The sequence below is a fragment of the Taudactylus pleione genome, unplaced genomic scaffold (genome assembly GCF_031769625.1).
Source record: "Taudactylus pleione unplaced genomic scaffold, aTauple2 ptg000026l, whole genome shotgun sequence".
Classification (NCBI taxonomy): Eukaryota; Metazoa; Chordata; class Amphibia; order Anura; family Myobatrachidae; genus Taudactylus; species Taudactylus pleione.
Window position 1 is genome coordinate 36,089,801 of NW_028284428.1, and position 22,840 is coordinate 36,112,640.

At 43.3% G+C, this 22,840-nt stretch overlaps 1 protein-coding gene across 1 annotated transcript in view; it reads left to right on the forward strand.

Annotated features, from left to right (window-relative positions):
- The first annotated feature begins 2,234 nt into the window (after window positions 1-2,234).
- The window catches only part of SYTL5 (synaptotagmin like 5), a 297,226-nt gene continuing 276,620 nt past the window's right edge, over window positions 2,235-22,840 (forward strand). The window contains exon 1 of the mRNA XM_088451681.1: window positions 2,235-2,309. The gene's annotated coding sequence lies outside the window, so the exon portion shown is untranslated. The remainder of the gene's footprint in view (window positions 2,310-22,840) is intronic.

Here is a 22,840-nt window from a genome sequence, read left to right on the forward strand (position 1 = left end):
AGGACACATCTATAACTAACAGTTCTATAGCAAGTCACATGAAAAATTACATTCTTCATGCATTTTGCCATTGCAATCTATTTGTAATCTCACTTAGATTAAAATAAGATCACACTACAGTCAGTAGGAATATTAACAGTTATAGTTGATAAGTTACAGTTCTATAGCAATTTACATGATCAGTCTATTGAGGTGATACAGTAAATCACATCCTACCTGCATTTCACCAATTCTATCTATCTATCTATCTATCTATCTATCTATCTATCTATCTATCTATCTATCTATCTATCTATCTATCAATCTATCTATCTATCTATCTATCTATCTATCTATCTATCTATCTATCTATCATTTAGATGAAAGGAAGCTTACATTACACAGTCACTAGGCATATTAACAGATACAATTGATAGCTAACAGTTCTACGAAAGTCACATGATCAGCCTTTGCGGTTATAAATCACATCCTACTATCATTATTCTCATCTATAAAATGTATGTTAAAATAAGCATCTCTCATTGTGACGTCATATCAGCAGATACAGGTGATAACCGACAGTACTCTATAAGATGGTGACCTTTCTACCAAAGGCTGTTTGTGATGTAAACAATCACATGGTCAGCATGCTGAGGTGAAAAATCACATCCTGCGTGCATTTTGACATTGCTATCTATTGATAAGCTATCTATCAACATTATGTTTATATAACATTTAGGTTAAAATAAGCATACCTCATATTGTGACATATCATATCAGCAGTAACAGATGATAACTACAGTTTTCTATAAAATGGTGACCTTTCTACCAAAGCTGTGACATAACAAAGGCTGTTTATGATGCAAGCAAGTCGCATGGTCAGCATACTAAGATGAAAAATCACCTCCTGCATGCATTTTGTTATCTGTCTATCTATCTATCTATCTATCTATCTATCTAATTATTTAGTTTAAAATAAGCAGTCAGTAGGCATACTGTATAAACAGCTAAAGTTGCTAACTAACAATTTTATAGCAAGTCACATGATCAGCCTAATGAGGTTATAAATCACATCCTACCTGCGTTTCACCAATGCTATCTATCTACATTACATTAAGTTCATGAGTAGAAAGAATTAAAGTTGAAAATGTCTTGGCTTCTGCTGTGATACAATTTAATTTTCATGTATTGTGTCCTTTATTTCACGGAATGATTCAGCTACAGCTCCAGGCCTCCACATAAAAAAGGTCCATCATCAGCATGATGATGACCAGCTGGTTAGATGGTCACACAGTAAGCCATAAATTATAAGTATTAAAATTGTTTTTCTATTTTTATGTATTTAGGGCAGTGTTTCCCAAACTGTATTACGTGTCGAGATGGGGGAGCGCGCACTAATTACCAAGGCCTGGGCTTGTTGCAGGGGGGGCTCGGGTCAGACGGCGCTCCCCCTCCCTCTTACCTGTCAGTAGCCCAGCACATGCTGCTTTGTGCTGGGCTGCATTGTGAGACCAGGGAGATACTATTGCTGAGCAGCAGCAGCGTCTCCTCTTCTCTGCCTGTGGGGGGAAGAAGCGAGACGCCACCCGATTTTCGGGAGCCTCCTGGCCGTTTCGGGGGGTTAGGCAAGTATGGTATGTATGAGTATGTATGTATTGTAAGAGAACTTTGCTTTTGCTAGTGTTACATTAGTTTGAGAAGTGCCAACGGAACTTCAACGCTTATTGAATCTACCCTTTGTCTTAGGGGTACCGCGTGGCTCTTAACTAGGCCCTGATTGAAGCCTCTGTTCCTGCATTTACTTCTTGATAAATAGCCCAAATAAACATTCCTAATCTCCACAGTATGCAGCGTTGCGGAATGCTAACTTTCAGTGCTTTGGAAAATTTCAAATCTAATGGCCAATTTCATAAATATACCCTATTGCCCCGATTCAATTACATTGTACTGTTAGGAGATATAGCCAACATTGACATTATGTTGTGTTCAGTTAATGTTAAATGTAGGTTAAACGCACATTATGTGTATTGTCAGGAAATAAATTCATGCTATTGATAAAAAATAATGTACACACACAAAAAGTAGAATGCAGCTTTAGAGATTAGCAATAATGTAATTATAAGAAATATCCGCTAGATGGCGCAAGTACTCTGATGTAGGTTGATAAGAATGTAGTAAATCGGTATGACGTCTTCAGCTAGGGCTGATCACGGGGTCTCGGTTCCCCTCAGCTGCCTGCAGCAGCATCAGCGGCAGAAGCAGAGCAGGGATGCGCACACAACCAAACTAAAGGGGACCTAGCTAAGCCCAGACTTACCTATCATTTACCAGTAAGTGCTTCTCTCCCATACTTAATGACTGCATGCTTCTCAGTTATGTGCCCATTGCAAACAATTTTATTTTGGAGTTCTTACATTGATTTAGTGTGAGATCCCTGACCCTTGCACATCCAGCATAGGTTGGCTCAGTAATGTCACATAATGTAAGGTTACAGTCACTGTATTAGGCGTTTGCTGCTAGGTTCATAGCATTAATATGCAGCTAACTGAAATAATTACAATCTATATGCATCTGTATTTCATGCTTCTGACAAATTGAGAATAAAACAGATTAGCAGGTCAATTACATGGGCAGTTCGGTCCTACTTCAGTATCATAGTGGGAGTGGCATTTCATTTTGGCAAAATGTATTCAGTAAGCAATGATCAGTATCTGGGGCAAAATGTCCATTTGTCATTATTACTCATGAACTTCTTGACAGTTCTACTGGTCACATGAAAGTTAGATTTTTGCCCAGTGACACCTATTCTCAGCTGCTGACTTGTGTAAGCCTTTGGTGTTTCTCTGAAATGTTTCATTGTAAGCAAATGACCCATTCTGATCATGTACAACTGCAGACTCACCCGATATAGGGCCTCATTTATCAACAAAATGATCATACGCAACGAGTTTTAAAACTGGTTGCATGTGATAACGGTGCTCTAGCCAATCAGCTCCTAACTGTCATCTGTTTGAAAAATGACAGGTGGGAGCTGATTGGCTTGAGCACCATTAATCGTTTTAAAACTCATGGCATATGATAATGGTGCTCCAGCCAATCAGCTCCTAACTGTTATCTGTTTGCAAAATTACAGGTGGGAGCTGATTGGCTTAAGCACCATTTATCGTTATAAAACTCGTTGCGTATGATGACATTCGCTGATAAATGAGGCCTATAGTATGTAATAGATATTTACTGTGCATTGTTGTTATCTATTGATAGGTAGACAGATATGTACTATTTGAGTGGAGTATTAACGATATTTCCATACATAAAACACCTACATGATTTAACTATTATTTGTTTTATCCCTATTTGTATACTTTACAGGTCACTTGAACTATGCTTGTTTTACAGAACATACTACATTTTCTCTATGCTATTTATGCTGTATAGCAAGATACATAACTATTCATGTGCCAGATATTGGTTAAGTCACTGATACTTCTATTATTATAAACTTTCTAAGTTAAATGGTTGAATGAAAGGAGTCTGTGTCATAAAACTGTCTGTTATGGTTAATACACCAGAATGCTACAGTATAAGCAGAGCTGTGACCATGTACTCCCATAGAAGACACTAAGCAGAGTATGGGGTCTGGTGCAGTGCAGAGTAGCACAAAGATAATGTGAATCCAGAGGGGCGAGCAGAAAACTAATCCAGCAAAGCCCTGAGATCGAGAAATCCATGGGGCAGGCGATAATACAGACAGAAGCCAGCATACAGTGTGAGGTCAGCTGCAGTAGTTCAGGTAGCAGAAGTAACATAAATGCTAGGAGACACATGGGTAATGCTTTCCGGGCATGTAATGAAGAGGTCTGTAATAGTCCCATCTAATGATATAACTTCACCTGGGAGCAGCTGTTAAAAGTAGTGTAGGTTAAAACCATAATTTGTGTGCGTGATTGTAAGTCAGTGTGGATAGAGGGAAGCTTCCAGGCCTTCTGTAGCGTAGGGAGGCCACAGCTGTGCTGAGTGACCCTCCCTGGCACCTGTGGGATGAGGCTAGTGGTTTTTTAAGGATTGGGCTGATTTAGAGGAGTTTGTAAAAAATAACTGAATCGCTTTTACAGGATAAAGTGTTGATATATTCCTTTTTTCCTTATATCCAGGATCTCTTGTTGTACCTCAAGTTCCTCAGATATTTCTACTATAAGAGCTTTTGAGGATTGCAGTCAAAAACTGAGTTAGTTCTATATGCTTTCAAAAGTGAAACATGAAGACATCCTCAATTTATATACAATAGAGTTTACCTGTTCGTACATAGTAAATGGCCCTGGAAATTTCTTGGGAGGATATGAGAGGAGTACAGTAGGTTCCTGTTGACTTTTAATATTGTGAATCTTATGGTGCATACACACGGTCAGATTTTTCTTCAGATCTGAACGATAACGATTGAAAAAATCGTTCAATTGTTCATATCTGAAGGAAAATCTGACATATCTGTCAGATGAACGATTTGAATGATGCGCACTCCCGATGGTCAGACAACGATTTCTGACATCTGATGTGTTTGCAGTCAGATTTGGACGATTACATTCATTTTAATGCAGTCAAAAATCGTTCAAATCGTTCAAATCTTTAGTAAAATTGTTCAAATCGTTCAATCGTTCATCTGACAGATCTGACAAATCTGACCGTGTGTATGCTCCATTACTGTACTTTTGATTCTCCTGGCAATTTTTTTTTAGAACTGCTCTTGGCTTCCATGATCATTTGTTGTATAGTGGGGTATAAAAGACATCTGAAATTAATGTCTAATAAGTGGAATATTGCTTAATGCTCATATTGATCTGTGCGTATTAAACAGTGGACAGTGACAATACAATTTGAATAGCTGAACAAAGCATCCTCCAAAACTGCCATGTAAACTAGACTCTTCTGCCTGGTAAAATAACACTTTTTTATTTGATAGATAACAAGGATGGTAAAACTTTGGCAAAGCAGAAGATTAAGAATACAGTCCATAAAAATGGAGCCCTACAGTCTTTCATAAATTATTAGAGGTTATAGGGGCCTAATTATCATTACATAGATCTGGTTTTTTTACAAACATTTAATTTCTTATTGTTGTTTTCAAGTAAAAAACCCATTAATTAATCCTGTAATGCAGGAAATATTACTAATATCTCATGGTTCCATTTCTCACCCGATAGTGGCCTCTGGGCCTGATTCAGACCCGCTCGCAAGCGGGTCGATGTTGCCCAAGTGCGCATGCGCACGACGGAGGCGGCTCCGTCGTGCGCATGCGCGAGACCCGAATAACGAAGGCCAAGCCGTCGTTATGGGTCTCGCACCAAAGGGGGCGTGCTGTCGATGGTGAGTGACAGCACGCCCCCTTTGGTGGGCGTGCCGGGGGCATGGCTGCCCAGAAGGAGGCGTTCCCATGGGAACGCCTACCGTCTGGGGCCGGCCCCACTGACATCACTAGTGATGTCAGTGGGAGTGCTTTTGGCTCTGATAGAGGCAAAAGCACTCCAGGGCTTGCGGCAGCGAGACCCTACCGCAAGGGTCTCGTCGCAAGCCCGATGGTCGCGATGGTCTTGACCATCGCGACCATCATTTTGGCCGCTCGCTATAGCTGTGGGTGGTCACCCACAGCTATGCGAGTGGCCAGGAGGCCGCTCCAAAAACTAGGAGGGACGGCCCCGATTCAGAGCGAGCGCTTTGTCAGAGCGTCCGGCTCTGAATCAGGGACTCTGTCCCCATAATTCTGAGAAAGCAATTTTCTTAGAACTTGTGTGTGTAACAGTGCGCCATCCTGAAACGGTGCATCATCGGGGAGGGGTTGGGTATGGGATGCAGGGGCTTGAGATCCCAGCGGTCAACACTTGTAGGTCACTATCCTAACCCTCCCCCTTCCCCTAACCGTCCCTCCTTGGTGCCGAAATCTAATTACCCCCCAAGGGGCTAAATCTAACCTCCCCCTCCCCACACCCTAAACCTAACCTGTGCCTAACCCTTCTCTAATCCCATTACATACCGTCGGGATGCTGGCGCAGAGATTCTGACAGGTGTCAGCATTCCAGAGCCGGACATTCTAAGCGCCGGCATCCCGACTGTCGGGATTTTGACTGTATCCCGCTGGGGGAAGATCTCTACAAATCCCTCCTCGCTGATGCACCGGCTCCACCTCCATCCCACCTCCTCTCCACGCCCCTCGGTCCTTCTCCTCTAAGCGCTCTGTCCTATCCATAACACTTTGCATGAGTGAGATGCTAAAGGCACATGTGCAGTTTGAAGACAGGCAACGAATGTAAGAGCCAATATGTATGTTTTAGCTCGCCCGATCTCCCTTGATGGGAGATTGCGGGGCGCTATTCAATTGATGACAATCTTCGCACCGATCGCGCCCAAAGAGGTCGAGTTTAGCCGTGTAAAACGGCTACAACCAACCAAAGTGCTGGACGGGATCGCGAAAAGTGCAGTTTGGTCGCCCAAACAGATTACTTTTTGTGCATTTCACCAGGGGGGTGCGAGCTGAAATGCCGGCGGCGGCAGGAACAACAATTGAATAGCTCCGTCGAACATGAAGGGGGGCTGAAACATATGAATTCCGCCCTCTGTATCAGGTAGCAACATTCGGTACAGAGTGTTGGCTTTACTGCTTTTAGTACCTGGCCAATAGAGATAGTCACACATCTTACATTTATAAACTGCATGACTAGTGGAGGCAAGATAAAGAGGTATACTAGAATGAAGATTAAGGGGCTTATTTATCAACGAGTTATATCATACGCAGCTAGTGATAAAACTCATTGCGTATGATAATGATGCTCCAGCCAATCAGCTCCCAACTGTTTAAAAAATGACAGTTGGGAGTTTTATCTGTTTTTGCGCATGATAAAACTCGTTAGTAAATAGGCTCCCTGAGATTGAGATTTAATAAAGCTTGGAGAGAGATAAAATTGAGATAAAGTACAAACAAACAAGTTCCTAACTGTCATCTGTTTGAAAAATGACAGTTGGGAGTTTTATCACTTGTTGCGCATGATAACACTCGGGGTACTTATGTACTTTACGGACTCATTGCAGAAAGAACCCAATGAATGTTTTAAATGGTACTTGTGTACTTTACGCACACAATTACCGAAAGTTGTCCCCACCTAAAGAAGAAAGTAGTCCCCTCGCTGTGCTCGCCACAAGGTTATTTCCCACCTGTATGCCCACTTGGATGGTAGGGAATGACGCTGGACACTGGGAATGACGCTGGACACTAGCTGATGACGTCAGGGTCCTCTCCGTGAATGGGATTTAGACATTACCATGATTGTAGGACACTTGGGTTCTCTCTGCAATGAGTCCGTAAAGTACACAAGTACCCTCGTTGCTAAATAGGCCTCTGAGATTGAGATTTAATAAAGCTTGGAGAGAGATAAAATTGAGATAAAGTACAAACAAACTAGTTCCTAACTGTAATTTTTCAAAAACAACCTGTAAAGTGACAGTTAGGAGCTGATTGGTTGGCACTTTATCTCTCACAATTTTATCTCTCTCCAAGCTTTATTAAATTTCCCCCTTATATAAATGCTGTGGAGACACTGGCGTCACAAGGGGGGTGCAAGCCGCACCGGGTGTCACCAACTGAGGGGTGACACCAAAGTGCTGGCTCCCCCTCAGTGAACAGGAACCGGGTGCTGCATTACATGCAGCACTCGGCTCCTAGCACAGTGAGGGAGCCGGCACGCAAACAGGCTGGTCCCGGGGGCAGCCTGCACCTCCAGCACCCCCGGTGTAACAAAAAACGGGGGGTTCGGCCCGCGGACCACGCCCCCACCTGCGAAGCCACGCCCCCTGAGTTTCCATGAAGGGTACCTGTCCTCCCGACCCGCACCGGGTGCGATGTCAGGTAAGGACGTCACTGTGTGGAGACGTGGCAAAGCCACGCCAACACTGACAGCACACCACCACTTTGCTATGGAGACATTTTTTTATAACATTTTTCCCTGAAACATTTCTTTTGGACACCTATGATAGATAAGCACCCTTAAAGGATATACACTAAGGACTGTCTCTGTTGTCCTGCATACATTTACTGGTGATGGGGAGGACTTTAATCACCTATAACTTTCATGTGTTCAAATGTTTGGGGAAGTGATCATTAGATTATTTTAGAAAATGTCCTATAATAAGTTTAGGTAAAGGAGGCCCTTCCTTTCTCTCTAGCATGACACATCTCCCAAACAAAGGGAATGCAGAGACTAGTGAAAGAGAGGATATACTGGAAATGGGTACTTCATAATCTGACTTACTGGCATTTATACATTCATGGGTGTCTCCACCCTTCCACCTAATTTCTGCAATCAGGTGGCTATCGATTTTGTGGCTGCATAGTATTAGTTAGATGCCATGAACGACTGCTCGTTCAGTGCAGGCTCATCACAGACTGACAAACGACTGCACGATTACAATGTCGTAATCGTGCAGTCGATTTCAGCTCGTCTAGTGGATGGGCAGCATTAGTAGGAGAAGATGTTTTATCAAACACTATGGGGATGATGCAGAGTGCCAATCTGCACAAGGTACCTTGCACGTGCGTGCCCAGAAAGCAGACATGTGCATAAGTGTCTATGCAAATTTTTCTGATTTTGGTACATATGCCTGTCTACATTTGGAGAGGAAGGGAAGGGGCGTTCTAATGTAGGCCGAGTACAATAAGGGTGTGTTCACACAATTATGGACATTTGCAGGCCGGGACACAAATCATATTGCGTGTGGGTGGTCAGGGACATCAACATCCAACAATACCACATAATAATGCTGACAATTGGCAACAATAGCGAAACACGCTTGTGATTGGCTGATTGCTGTGTACTTCTGGCGTTAATAGGTGATTACCTCATTGCTCGTGTATACGTTATACTTTTGTGAGTCAGTTATTTGTGCTTCATTAGAGAGGTTTTTCAAGTATTATAGATGTCTAATGGCAAATTCTTTTTGAAGGTGGAATAAATGGTTATAAACATGGCCTTATGTATGTATATGTGATATACACTTGGCGTAATTCGTGAGCATATACAGCTGGTACTGGCCTGCACAATGTACATACCTCAGCATGTGGGTGTGAATACATTATTTTTGCATACAGCTTTTTTTAACATAATTTTGTATTACTATCGCTATGTTAGTTAATTATTTTAGTATGGTATTTTCTTTGAGGTTATAAACTATTTAGTTTAAGGTGTTGAATTGTGGAAAGAAATCTGCTGTACAGGAACAATGTAAGGTATTCTTTTGAACTAAAGACAAATATGAATGTGAAACATGAGTTTGTGACACACCCTTTACAAATAACCACCAAAGGTCAGTAGTAGACTCATTTCTAACACCGGTCACACAACAGTCAAGATTTGAATTCCCAAACTATATAGCTGTACAGTATGTACTAAACGTTTTATATTTATTTTCCTTAAATTAATTCAGTGCTGCTATTGCTTCTCTACTGGTTAGTGGTCAGCTCTCATTCCACATTGGCACGGGGGAAGCGATTGCAGGAGAGCCCCAGCAATGGCTGCCACCGTGTACAGTAAATGTCCATGTTTGTCAGATGTAGGGATTTTCTTCCTTTGCTATACAGTATATACCCTTAATTCCTGAAAAATCCCAACAGTCGGGATGCTGGCACTTAGAATGCCGGCTCCGGAATGCTGGCACCTGTCAGAATCCCAGCGCCGGCATCCCGACGGTAAGTACTGGGGTTAGAGGAAGGGTTAGGCCCAGGTTAGGTTTAGGGTGTGGGGAGGGGGAGGTTAAGTTTAGGCACTAGGGGGGAGATTAGATTTAGGCACCAAGGAGGGACGGTTAGGGGAGGGGGGAGGGTTAGGATACTGACCGACAGGTGTTGGAAATCTAACTCTGTCGGGATGCCGGAGTTGGGATTCTGACCGCTGGGATCAATACAAAAAAAAAATCAGCATTACTGTGGCAGATTGATAAATAGAGCCTGTAACAATGTTTGAGGTGTCTGATAGTATAATATTTCTCAACACAGCTTGAGAGTATTTAGCAGTAGAGTATCTGGGCAGGTTATACAGCAGATTGAGGGCCTGATTCAGCAAGGAACGCAGTTGTTAATACGCACGCAAACGGTCGATTGTTGCGTTCGGCGTATGCATCGCAGTGCGCGTGCGCGAACTATCCATTGCGAACGGGACTGCGATTACAGTGACTACGCAGACCCCATCGCAGAGTGATTGACAGGAAGTGCCATTTGTGGGTGGTGACGGGGGAGGGGGAGGGGAAATGCAGGCGTGCCAGTGTGTCTCAACGCCGCTACAGGGGCGTGCATAAATTAGCCACTGCGATGCCCTTACGCAGCCTGAGGCCTGAGAGCGTGCGATGAAGTTAGCAATTTCTGAGTAAGGTCAGAGCTTGTGCAAGTGTGCATGAGGCTGCAATTGTATCAATGTTTTCGCAGTCTTGCTAAACATTACGGTGGTGTGTGTGGTAAGGGCCTTATGTAGTGCAGCGTCGGCATTGCGATCGCAATGGATTAGCATACTATCGCAGTTGAACTGCATGTGTAATCGTTATTGCATTCGCAGTTGCGTTCCTTGCTGAATCAGGCCCTGAGTATGGTTGAAAGACTTTATTTACGCAATAGTGTGAATTCTCAACTCTAGTTTGACCACTACTGGTAGTTTGGCAAATATTTGAGTTATTTAGATCTTGTTAGCCTACAGTATACTGTATGCTTTACAGACATTTTTTTCTTAAACAATTCCTACTGCATTTTATATTTCTGCAACTGCAGCATGTTCAGATAAGTAATTGTCAGAGGGGCCTATTCATTAAACGTAAAAATTCGATGGAGATAATTAGCTTTAGAACTCTCATGGAGTTCTAGCTAATTATAGGTGGAATTCATCATTCCACCTCTCCATAAGTATCTATTCCGAAAAGCTGTCATTTTTGGCGATGACAGCTTTTCGGGAAATAGATACTTTTCCCTGCCTACACTACCTTATCGCATCTGGAAACAGTGCTGCGCATGCACTGTTACATCTGTAAAACCAGCGCATGTGCAGCACTGCCTACAGATGCGTTAAGTTTCGTACCCCCCCCGAACCCCCCCACCCCCCTCCCCCTCCACTCACCTTCCCCCCCCCCACTTACCTATCCGCGCAGCAGCCTCCGGCTCCGTCCTGCTGGTCTGTCATGTGGTTTCCCAGCAGACCACATGACAGATTAGAAAAAAATATATATATTTTTTCTTTTTCGAAACTTTCTTGTGCTCTGCTGGGGAGCACACATGACAGACCAGCCTCCGGAGCCTGAGGACGGAGCAGAGCGCCGGAGGGACTCGTCGGGGGACCTACACACGCTGATACAGGTAAGTGGATTCTGCTATTCGCCACCTCACAGTGGCGAATAGTAACTGCATCAAATTCCGAAAATTGATAATTTTCGGAATTTGATGAATACCACAATTTCCACATCCCCATACTAATGTATGGGGAGTGTGGAAATTAACGCAGGGGAACTTAGCAAGGAGATACCTGTGATATCTCCTGTGTTAAGTCTGTTCATGAATACCAAAATAACGTTATTTAAGGAAAATGTCCTTAAAAACGTTATTTTAGTGTTGATGAATAGGCCCCCCAGTCTTAGCTGTTGAAAAATATAGAAAGTATGATGTTTGATAAATTTAGCAACAATACATTTATATTTTAAATGCACACTGAGCTCCATATCATCCTAGCCTACTTACTAAATTTTTTTGTATTTAATATACCTAGGTACATGAGTATTATCTTTCTTTTGTGTTACTATTTTTTTATTATTATTATTATTATTATTTTACCTGATTTTTCTGGGGGAGGAGGGGGAGCTGCTTTGCTTTTTCCCTGAAAATAAACATATTTTACAATACATTAATACCTAAGTATGTCATGTACTACATTACCAGTCAAAAGTTTCAGAGCATTCCCAATTTTTAGGTTTTATTGACATTTAAGCACTTAAAGTCCAGAGAATAACCTGAAATGGTAGAAAGGTAAGCAGTTATCTGCTAGAGGCTAAGATTAGGTTAGCAAAAAATGAAAAATAATGTAAGTTTCAAAAAAGGCTTTTTTCAGGGAACAAGTAATGGGTTAGGAACTTAAAGCTGTTCTGCAGCAACAAAAAAGAGGCTTGCCTGGGCCATGAAGCACCACCACACTAAGCCAATTGAGCTGGTTTGGATGAATGGAATGAAGTGGACTGAAGGGTGAAAATAACCTACTACTTCAACACATTTGCGGGAACTTCTACAACAGTTTTGGGAAGAATGTCCCAAACAATATTTGACTTACATTTTAGAAAGAATGCCACAAATGTGTTCGGCAGTTACAGTATATCTGCAAAAGGTAAGTAATCAAAAATTTTGATTACATTTTGTTAAAATGATTTATATACAGTATATTTTTTTTATTGCCAATTATTTAGTTGTTCTATAATGGCATTAGCTATCAGGACCAAGTCCCCAAAAGCTATGCTTTTCAGAGCATTATGCATTTATCATTTTCCCAGTCCCTGTACAAAGATATGCTTTCAGAAGCTTGATATATTTGACATTCTCACAGTTCCCATAGAAAGCTATGGGGACTGTGTTTCAATCGAAAACAGTGGGACAGCAGCAGATATGAGAGATAATTGCTGCAGTACCTTTTTAAAACACAGCCCCAATACTTAATAAAAGCGGCAAGCCTCCAAATATTTGCAGAGAATTGACTGCAAAACAACTTGTACCTCCAGCTGTCTCTCTGCTATTTCCTCCTGGATGTCCCAGTGCTTTCTTAAACTTCACATATCTAAGACTTAGCACCCTCCCAAATAACCTTACCTTCCTCAATTTCGTTATCTATTGACGGCACCACCATCTTTCCTAGCCCGCAAATGCACTGTCATGGAGTTATCCTTGAGTCCTCCCTCTCCTTCAAACCACACATTCTGTATCTTTTGCCATCCTGCCATTTCCATTTCAGAAATATCCACTCACTGGTCATCTCTAGCCTGGACTATCGTAACCTTCTCTTATCTATATCTGTCTCCCCCTCCTACAACCCCTACACTGGTTCCCCTTCCCCTTATGAACCCAATTCACACTCCTCACAGTCACTTACAAAGCCCTCACCCAATTCTCTCTTATTTACATCTATGACCTCACTTCCCTTCACACTCTCGACCGCCCTCTTTGCACCACAAATGCTGCCTCTCCTCCCAACTGATTATGTACTCAGTGGCCATGGTATAGGGCGGGATTCAATTCGTCGTGAGGGGCGAGTAGCCGTTGCAACAAAGTGGAAACATCGGCAACGGCATCGCCACACGCGCCCCCAAGGCTCGATCGCTCCCCAGACTCGCATTAAAAAATGCAAGTCTGGAGCTACCGTAAGTGCCATATATGTACCATAGACTTTCCACCTCTCTACAAAACTTTGAACGGGCTCTCAAGACCAACTTCTTTACCAAAGCTTTCCATCTCTCATCCTAACCTACTGCTCTTTGCTCACTGTCTCTCCACTCTGTGTCACCCCTGTCTGTCTCCTACTCCCCTTTAGATTGTAAGCTCTCACGACCAGGGCCCTCTTGATTCAGGTGCTTTTCCTTCCCTCACTTATTCTATCATCTCCTCCCCACTACCAACAACTGCATCAAATCTTTGGTTTCGGCCGCCCTGCTGCTTATTTGATTATTATGACTGCTGCTGCAGCAATGTTTTAAAACCCTGTCCATGTTCTGCAATGTTCTGTACTGTAGGTCCCTTTTTTCTAGTTTGTTCATACTATTTCTGTTTATGTACTTTGTAATGCACTGCAGACTCCTTGTGGTGCCATAGTAAGGATAAAACTATTAATAATATGTTACCATATAGGTATTAAAGGGTGAAGGGGTTATCCATGACACGGCAGAAGGCGAGGTCCTGCTGCGGCACCCCATGTGAAGGCTTCTGCGCACGCCTATGATTTAATTTAGGAATATGGAGATGGTAAGCATGCATTTAAGGGGCATGTGGGGGAGTACCAGATAGGTATTCTAGGGGTATGTGGCATGGGAGATGGTATTTTGGTGTGCTCTTGGATCCCATAGAGGTTTTAATTTGTTTTATAGTAGAAAATCCTCTTAGAGCGGCCTAGATACTGCACACTTGCTTTTTTGACACAAATAATTTTTTTGAACAATGCCCTGAGACTGCCACACTTGCTGGCTACACAGAACACAGAATGTCTTGTCCACGAAGGGACCCGAACCCTCAATCTTCTTATCCGAAGTCAGATGCCTTATGCCACGCAGTCATCTATAAATTTTGCTTTAGGTGAGGCTTGAACAAACAACCACGCCATGGCTCAACAAATACTTATAAATACTTTTATAAGTACCGTGCCGATTGCACCACTGAAACATTTAGGAGGTAGGACAGTCAGGTCCCCATATGCATGGTGGAAGCCCTCAGGAGATAGTACAATCAGGTCTCTGTGCGTTTTGGAATCACTCAGGATATTTTTCAGCTGTTTCCCCATGTGTAAGGTGGTGGAAGCACTCAGGAGATATTACAGCCAGGTCCCATGTGTATGTTGAAGCACTCAGGAGATAGGACAGCCAAGTCCCCATGTGCATGGTGGAGCACTCAGGAGATATTACAGCCAGGTCCCATGTGTATGTTGAAGCACTCAGGAGATAGGGCAGCCAAGCCCCCATGTGCATGGTGGAGCACTCAGGAAATAGGACAGCAAGGTCCCATGTGTATGGTCAAAGCACTCAGGAGATAGGGCAGCCAGGTCTCCATGTGCATAATGGAGCACTCAGGAGATAGGACAGCAAGGTCCCATGTGTATGGTCAAAGCACTCAGGAGATATTACAGCCAGGTCCCATGTGTATGTTGAAGCACTCAGGAGATAGGGCAGCCAGGTCCCAATGTGCATAGCACTCAGAAAATAGGGCAGCCAGATCTCCATGAGTGGGCTGGAAAGCAAGGTTTGTGGCATAGAGAGCATTCTATGGGGATCTTTCTATCGACTGCGCCATGCGTGATTGATGGAATACATGCACGCAGGGCAGCTCGCAGACTTGGTTCCCAGTTTCATATTATTTTGCAGATGAAGCAGGAGTCTGGGGTTTCACCTTATGCATAATGGTGACTGACAGTCTGTCTATTTATCTGACCTACAGGAAAGCCTGAAGGAGAGCTAGGTTTGTACTTGTGATGGTAGTTGGTCTTTGTATCACCTCTCAGCTCGTATAGGACTAAAGTAATTCCTCTACTCCATTACCCTCCTCTGCGAGTCTCTGTTCCTACCGCTCCCTTCTCTCTGTGGATAGTTTTGCTGCAGGTTTCTTATATTCCCTGCGTCCTGATCGCAGTCTCTCATCGAATGTCGCTCGAGAAGATTAATCTGAAAATATATGTTATGTTGTAGCTATAATAATTACCCATAGATTATAAGTAAAGAGCAATTATTGCTGATCCATAACATTAGCTACAGAAATAATTTATTATTTGTTATTAGTGTTTAGGGCAGTTCAATTCAGTATGACATGCTGCCATGATGTCTACAGTAGCTGGCACACTACAGTCTATTATGGGAGCCAAATTTTGTTAATTTTCTTGCACACCCCTATAAATACCGTACATGTGCCACACAGAATGATGTGCCTTAGATTGGTTTTACTGCCCCAAACATTTCACTTACCAGGATACCCATGTTCCCCCATCTTCTTTGGTCCTCCAGAAGATGCCTTAATCTCACTCCTACTCATATTCAGTAGTCAAAAATACAATATTAACCACTTGCATGGCATGGTCGCATTTTTCCGACCACACCAGTCTGTGTGTTATCTGATCTGGTCGATATAAGGCGACCAGTCAGATAAACAGCATGGGTGCTGCTGCTGCTGTCATTTGGACCGACCTTCCGGTCCGTCTGCTTCGCACCCTCCCCCAGTGTCTGCCAGCTGCCGATCGGTCAGTACAGCACCTGCATAGATTACCAGCCGCTGGGAAAAAGTAAATTAACCCCCCTCACCCCCTGAAGTGTACCTGGTACCTGAAGCCACTGTAAGGGCCGGATGTAGTAACCTTGCGGAGTACATCCTGCCAGACATGTTACTGATAGCATATGCACTAACAAAAGCTGGCATTACCCTCTGCATCGGAGCCCCGGCGGCCAGCCAGTGATACATATGGAAATGCACTAAAACCCTGAAAACTGTGTTTTTACCACATTTTCCATTTAGTACATTCTGGCCTAAAAATTAAAGTCACGATGTTTCCAATGTTCCGATGCTGGTGATCCGATAGTCCAATGTTTGGGGGGAAAAAATAAAATATATATATATTTTTTTATTATTATAATTTTTTTTTTCAAATATTATAAAAAAAAAAATAATTATTGAAATCATTTTGGAGAAGTTGAAATAGATGTTCTTCACCTAATTCACTTATAAAGAAAACTGACAATTTCTGAGCGGTTTATAGAATTTTTTTTGTCAGTTAAGAGGTTAAAGACCACTAAGGCCAGACTTCAGTAACAAGCTCAGTAACTGAAGAAATACAGATGGTCCAGTGCCCTGGTGTTTTATACCTGCCCATATGTCATAGTGCAGAGGTTCTCAGACTTGGTCTTCAAGATTCCACACAGGTCACGTTTTGCAGGATCACCCAGCAGGCGCACTGGTGTATTCATTACTCACTGGCACTGGCATATTATAAAAGATCCACAGGTGGAGCTAATATCTCACTTTTGATTCCTTTAGGAGACCTGGAAAACATGCATTGTTTGGGGTCCTGAGGATCGAGTTTGAGAACCTGTGTCATAGTGGAAGCTTCCTGACCACAGTGACATCACACCCAGCAAAATTACATGCTGGCAGGGAGAAAACCAGCAGACTTGTATTTCTACAAACTTTCCAACAAAGCTACACCATAAGTACAGTGAGATCTGGGAACTGGGACTAGCCCTGTGCAATACCCATCTCTGCTTTGTTGCTAATTCCACAGTTTCTCCTGAAATCTGCTCAATGCCAAAATATTACTCAACTATCTGCAACACACTAATTTGTATCCTCCAATAAATAATTATGTAATTTACGGAGATGGTTATTTTTCTGCAGCCCTGTTTAAATATCAACTGCATCGCAACGCAAAGGTTTAATATTATTGCAGCAAAATAGTAACCGTGGCAGCTCCAAAAGTCTGATTGAAGTCAATAGGAGAGGGAGGCGATCTTCTGTCAAACTCAGTTCATGTCCCCTGAAAGGTTCACTGTACAGACATTGGCCCTGATTCATTACGGATCGCAACTGCGAATGCAATAGCTGTTACACACACAGTCTCAGTGCGATGATATGCTAATCCACTGTGATCGCTATACCTTTGCAGCACAACATAAGGATGCCCACCATACCTTACACACATCCGTAATACTTAGCAAGACTGCAAAACCATCGGTAACATTGAGTACAATCGCAGCCTCACGCACACTTACAAAAGCTCCGACCTTACTCAGGAATTGCTAACCTCGTCGCACACAGTGAGTACACAAGCTGCGTATGGCATCGCAAAAAAATACAAATAGGTGTCTGCGCTAATCACTATATAAAAAACATAGGCTGTGAAAATTATAAATATATTATTATTTTATTGAACATGTGAAAAAATTAACTATAGTTCAACCCTAAAAACATAAATAAACATTACACATTGAATGAAAGAAGAAATTAAATGTTACATTAATAATCTAAACACATACTGTTTCCAATATATCATAGGAAAAAAGATAGATGTTTTAAACTCTATGTAGAGCCTTGATGGTAATCAGCATATGTTGCTAATGGTAACCAGAATGATATCAATCTGTAAAGTAGGTATAGTCACTCTGTTGAAACCTGATATAGGGTATAGTGACTCCCTAAATTACGGAGCCGTGGAGCTAACAAATCTTGGTATGGTGAATATAATAGCGGGGGGTCTCCAGACCAAAACCCGCAGTCCAGTATCTCACCTGTCCGAGTGGACTCAAAGTTCCAAAGACTCCCTAGGAACCAACTGCTCCTGCGACTCCCAGATAAATAGAAACAAGTAGGTGTGATGTTGGTCCCTGTGACCAGCGCTGCTCCGGCGGCTAACTGTGGGACTGTGCGTAGCTCCAATAACTCACAAGCAGGGGAGTCGTGCAGGATGGTAAGCCGTTCGCGCCTCAGTGACTCCCGATCAGGCAGCAGGGGGTGAAGGCTGGACAGTCTGCCTCTGTAGGGAATCCACCCGTCCAGCGGAGGCAACAGATAGCAGAAATGATGGTCCGCACAAACAGGCTCAGCAATGTCCATCAGTGTGTCTCAGCAACACTGGTGGGTACTTAATATGCAACAATCGCCCCAATTGCGTGCGTAATCACAGTTGCAATCCTTGCTGAATCAGGCCCATATAGTTTAGGAACGGGGCCAGATTAAAAATGGTGCGGATGGAGCTTAGGGCCTGATTCAGAGCCGGACGCAATTAGCGCTCGCTCGTCCAGAAAATAGGGGTGGCTATTCAAATGAACCGTTCGCTCTGTGCGGTCTGTGCACGCCTCTAAGTCTGAACGAGCGAACAAAACTTGCGGTTGTTTTTTGGGAAACTACGCCCCCTGGCCGCTCGCATCCTACGTCATGTCCGCTATTTATTAGATTAATCGAGTATATCGACCAGGGTATGAACTGCTCGCTATTCTTGTAGTTGGTTTTTGCTACCACAATTTTGCGAGCAGTTCTGGCTATAAAATAACCCAGTGACGTGGTCAATGACGCTGCTGTTTTAATTATGCACACCCATAAAACGCCCGTTTTGACCTTTAAGCACGCCTGCGTTCGGATCTCCACTCCCCGTTTTCAAGCACCTTCCCCTGTTACCACCCACATACGCCTCCTCCTGTCACTCATATTATCAGGCATTCGCTATTTTGCGAGCACATGAATTTCGACCGCACTGACTGGTTCGCGCATGCGTATAACAATCCGTACGCATGCGCAGTTGGGCAAACATCGCTCGGAGTGAACGAGCGGCCGCTTACGAGCGGCTCTGAATCAGGCCCTTAAGCCCCAGGCCTCCAAATAAATAAGGCCCATGATCATGGCAGCATGATGATGATCAGCCACCAGCTTTCCACACTGCTATAAAGCATAAGTATTAAAATTGTATGTCTATTTTCCTCACAAAATGATACGATTTTTATACTTTTACATATTATGGGGGAGATGTATCAAGCATTGGAGAGAGATAAAGTGGAGAACTTGCCCAAAACAACTAATCATCTTCTGTCATTTGCTTTAGTTTTTTGATTGGTTGCTTTGGGCTACTATTTAACTTTATCTCTCACCAAGGCTTGATACATATCCCCTTTAGGGAGACATTGGGACTGAGGGGGAGATGTATCAAAGCTTGTAGAGAGATAAAGTAACAACCAATCAGCTTCTAGCTGTCATTTTTCAAACAGCCTGTAAAACGGCAATTAGAAGCTGATTGGTTGGTACTTTATCACTCTCCAAGGTTTGATACATCTCCCCCAGATAGTGTATAGATATACATGCCCACATGGCCCTGGCCCCACTCACACAGCAATGGTTACAGCTCCTCTGCTTCTCATTATAGGCTCTGTACATGCCCACATAGCCCCTGGTCCATATGGCCCTTAATCCAGCCCTGCACACAGTCACCTACACCTGTTTTCTCCCGATCTATCCACGTGTACCCCAGGCAGAGTCTCCTACCGCTTCCATTATATTTGCCACATCCAGACCCCAAGGTATTCTGGATTCCAGGTAATTTGTAGTGTTCCCTCCCTCTCTTGATGACCCTGATTGTATCAGGCAACAAAATTATCTAGGAGATATAAATGTAAGTGCTACTAGTACAATGCATTACTACGGGAAACAGTCGGGAAGCCGGCGGACGCAATGCTGACTGCCGGCTTCCCGACTGCTAAGTTCCGGCAAGGGTTAAATGACAGGCGTTGAAATCTCGGCGCCTGTCATTTTACCTACGTCGGGAGACGGGCGCCCGGCATCCCGATCGCGGAGGGGAGGGTTAGGTTTAGGGCTCCCGAGGGGAATTAGGGTTAGGCACCCCCCCCTGGGAGGTTAGGGGAAGGCTAGGGGAAGGGGAGGTTAGGGTTAGGCACCCCCGCGGGGGACAGGTTTAGGCGACGGGGAAGGGGGGGTTAGGTTTAGGCACTTAGAGGGGGGATTAGGGTTAGGCACTTGGGGGGGAGGTTAGGGTTAGGCACCCCTAAGGGAGGGTTAGGGGGTAGAATAGGTTAGTTTATACTTACCTTTCGACGTTCGGGATTTCCACCTGTGTCGAGCTGCCTCGGCCGGCGGTAAATCATACCAAATCCATTACTACAATGCACAATGCATCCAACTATGTATGTACATTTGTTTTGAGTGTGTTTATTATTTCCCTATATCCGTCCGAGACTCCTATGTGTCCACTTCTAGATGAGCCCTAGGGGTAAATTTACTAAAGTGAGAGTTTTAGAAGAGATGTTGCCCATAGCAACCTATCAGATTCTAGCTATGATCTTCTAGAAGGTGCTAGTTAAATGTTAAGTAGAATCTGATTGGATGCTATGGGTAACATCTCTTATAAAACTCACTTCTAAAAACTCTCTCTTTAGTAAATTTACCCCCTAAAATCAGGACTTGAAAAAAATGGTAAGTTGGGCATTACTAAAAACATGTTCTAAGTTCTAACCCTCATGCTGAAGCAGCTTGGATTGTTCTAATAGCAGATGGGAATTGCTGCGTGTAGAGGATAACAGAAAAGCTGAATGAACAGATGCCTACACACTGGATACCAGGGGACAGGCTTCATTTGCATATAAATAACACATCGTCTTGTTCTACAAAATAATTACACGTTTTATACAGTTCTAAAAACACAAAATAAGCAGTTTCTATTAGTCATTTGTAAAACAGTTGGTCATGATGGACAGCTTTATTATTTGGCATTTGCAATGGTCCTTGATATACACTATAGAGTTATTGTGAATTTTAACAGTGTTCCTTACTGTACATTGTATCTTGTATTTATTTAGGGAACAAACATTACAGAAATATTTAGCGGGCGATTCAATTGTTTTTATCTTTGGTTATTTCTTTTTGGTGCTAGATAGAGCAATTCAATTGTTGCTCCATTCGAGCGTGAACAGCTGCAGACATTTCTCCTCGCAGCCTCCAGAGGTGGGTGTGCGTGGCTAAACCCAGTGTTTCTGGGCGAGCACACGTGGCACTCACACCCTAACTGGAACAGTTGAATTTCTCCATTGGGCTTCCATTACATTTAGGCGCCCAAAAAACGATTGAAACGTCCAATTAGACATCTATGACAATTTACTATTAATCCAAAGAGCTTATATTATACTTCTATAAAACAAATAATATAGCAAAATAATAGTTTCTCAATTCTTTGTGGCTTCATATTACGCTGTATATATTTATGTATACTATACAGGGCATGCTATGGTCTAGGGAGAAGTATCAAGCAGTGGCGTAAATTCATCCCAGACGCCCGGAGGCTAGTTATAATTTGGTGCCCCCTCCCCCCACCAGCTGTCGCAGCCGCTGACACTGTAATGTAACATTTTGCAGGCAGATACACCCGTATATGCAGACAGAATATAGGCATGCCATGGAGGAGTGAGACAGAGAGTTGTGGGTGAGGGGGCACCCGACGTGTCACACTGACAATAGAAGCTGCTGAGGAGTAGCAACACCAATGAGCAGGGACAGGCTATAGATAGACGCAGGCAGCAGCTGATGGTCTGACATGGAGCTCTCCACTAGTGTATGGTGGCTTCTCAGGTGCCAGGAAGAGGTGCCATGTATTGGGCGGCCGTAACGCATACCTCCCAACATGACCCTCTCCAGGAGGGACACAATGCTCTGGTCCTGGACTTCCCTGGTAATATATGATTGGTGGCGGCTCCAGAGGTGGGGCTGCAGCACAGTCCAAAATTCTAATAGGGGAGTCACACCAACTGCCAGTGAGTCCCAGCCAGTGATGTTTGGCAGCGTGTGAAATGACAGTTGGTGTGGCTCCCCTATTTGATTTTTGAACTGTACTGCAGCACCACCTCTTACCAGGGAAGTCCAGGACCAGAGCATTGTGTCCCTCCTGGAGAGGGTCATGTTGGGAGGTATGGTAACGGTACACTCCAGGTGCATAGTTACAGCCCTAAGTGGGGTGAATATATTGCAGGCAATGGAGGAGGTGCCTCTTCAGTGCTGGAGCCTGGCGGCAGGCGCCTCCATTGTCTCCCATAGTTCTGCCCCTGGTATCAAGCAGTGTAAGGAGTGGAGAAGTGGACTAGTGAAGAAGTTGCCATAGCAACCAATCAGTATTGAGGTAGCATTTATCAAGTACACTCTCTATGATATGTAGAAGCTAATTGGTTGCTATGGGCAACTTCTCCACTCCTTACACTGCTTGATACATCACCCCATCACTCCTTACACTGCTTGATACATCACATCATAGTGCTTCAGAATTTTGTTTTCTTCACCTATGGAAACCGTAAGTTAGGGAGAAAGGTTGTAAAATTATACCCATCAAAACCCATTTGTGGTGGGCCATACATTTTCAGTTCCCCAAATGGATCTTGGTTGGGGAAATTAGCAAATAACAAAATGATTAATAGCTTGTAGACCTTCACTCCTATTAATACAATATACTTTGCTTCATTAATGTTAATAATTGGTGTTATTGAGTATAGTTTATTTTGTTCATTTATTTTAGTTATCTAATGTTCATTTATCTTTCTGTCATTTCTCAGTTGCTTCAGCTATTATGTCACTATCAGCAAT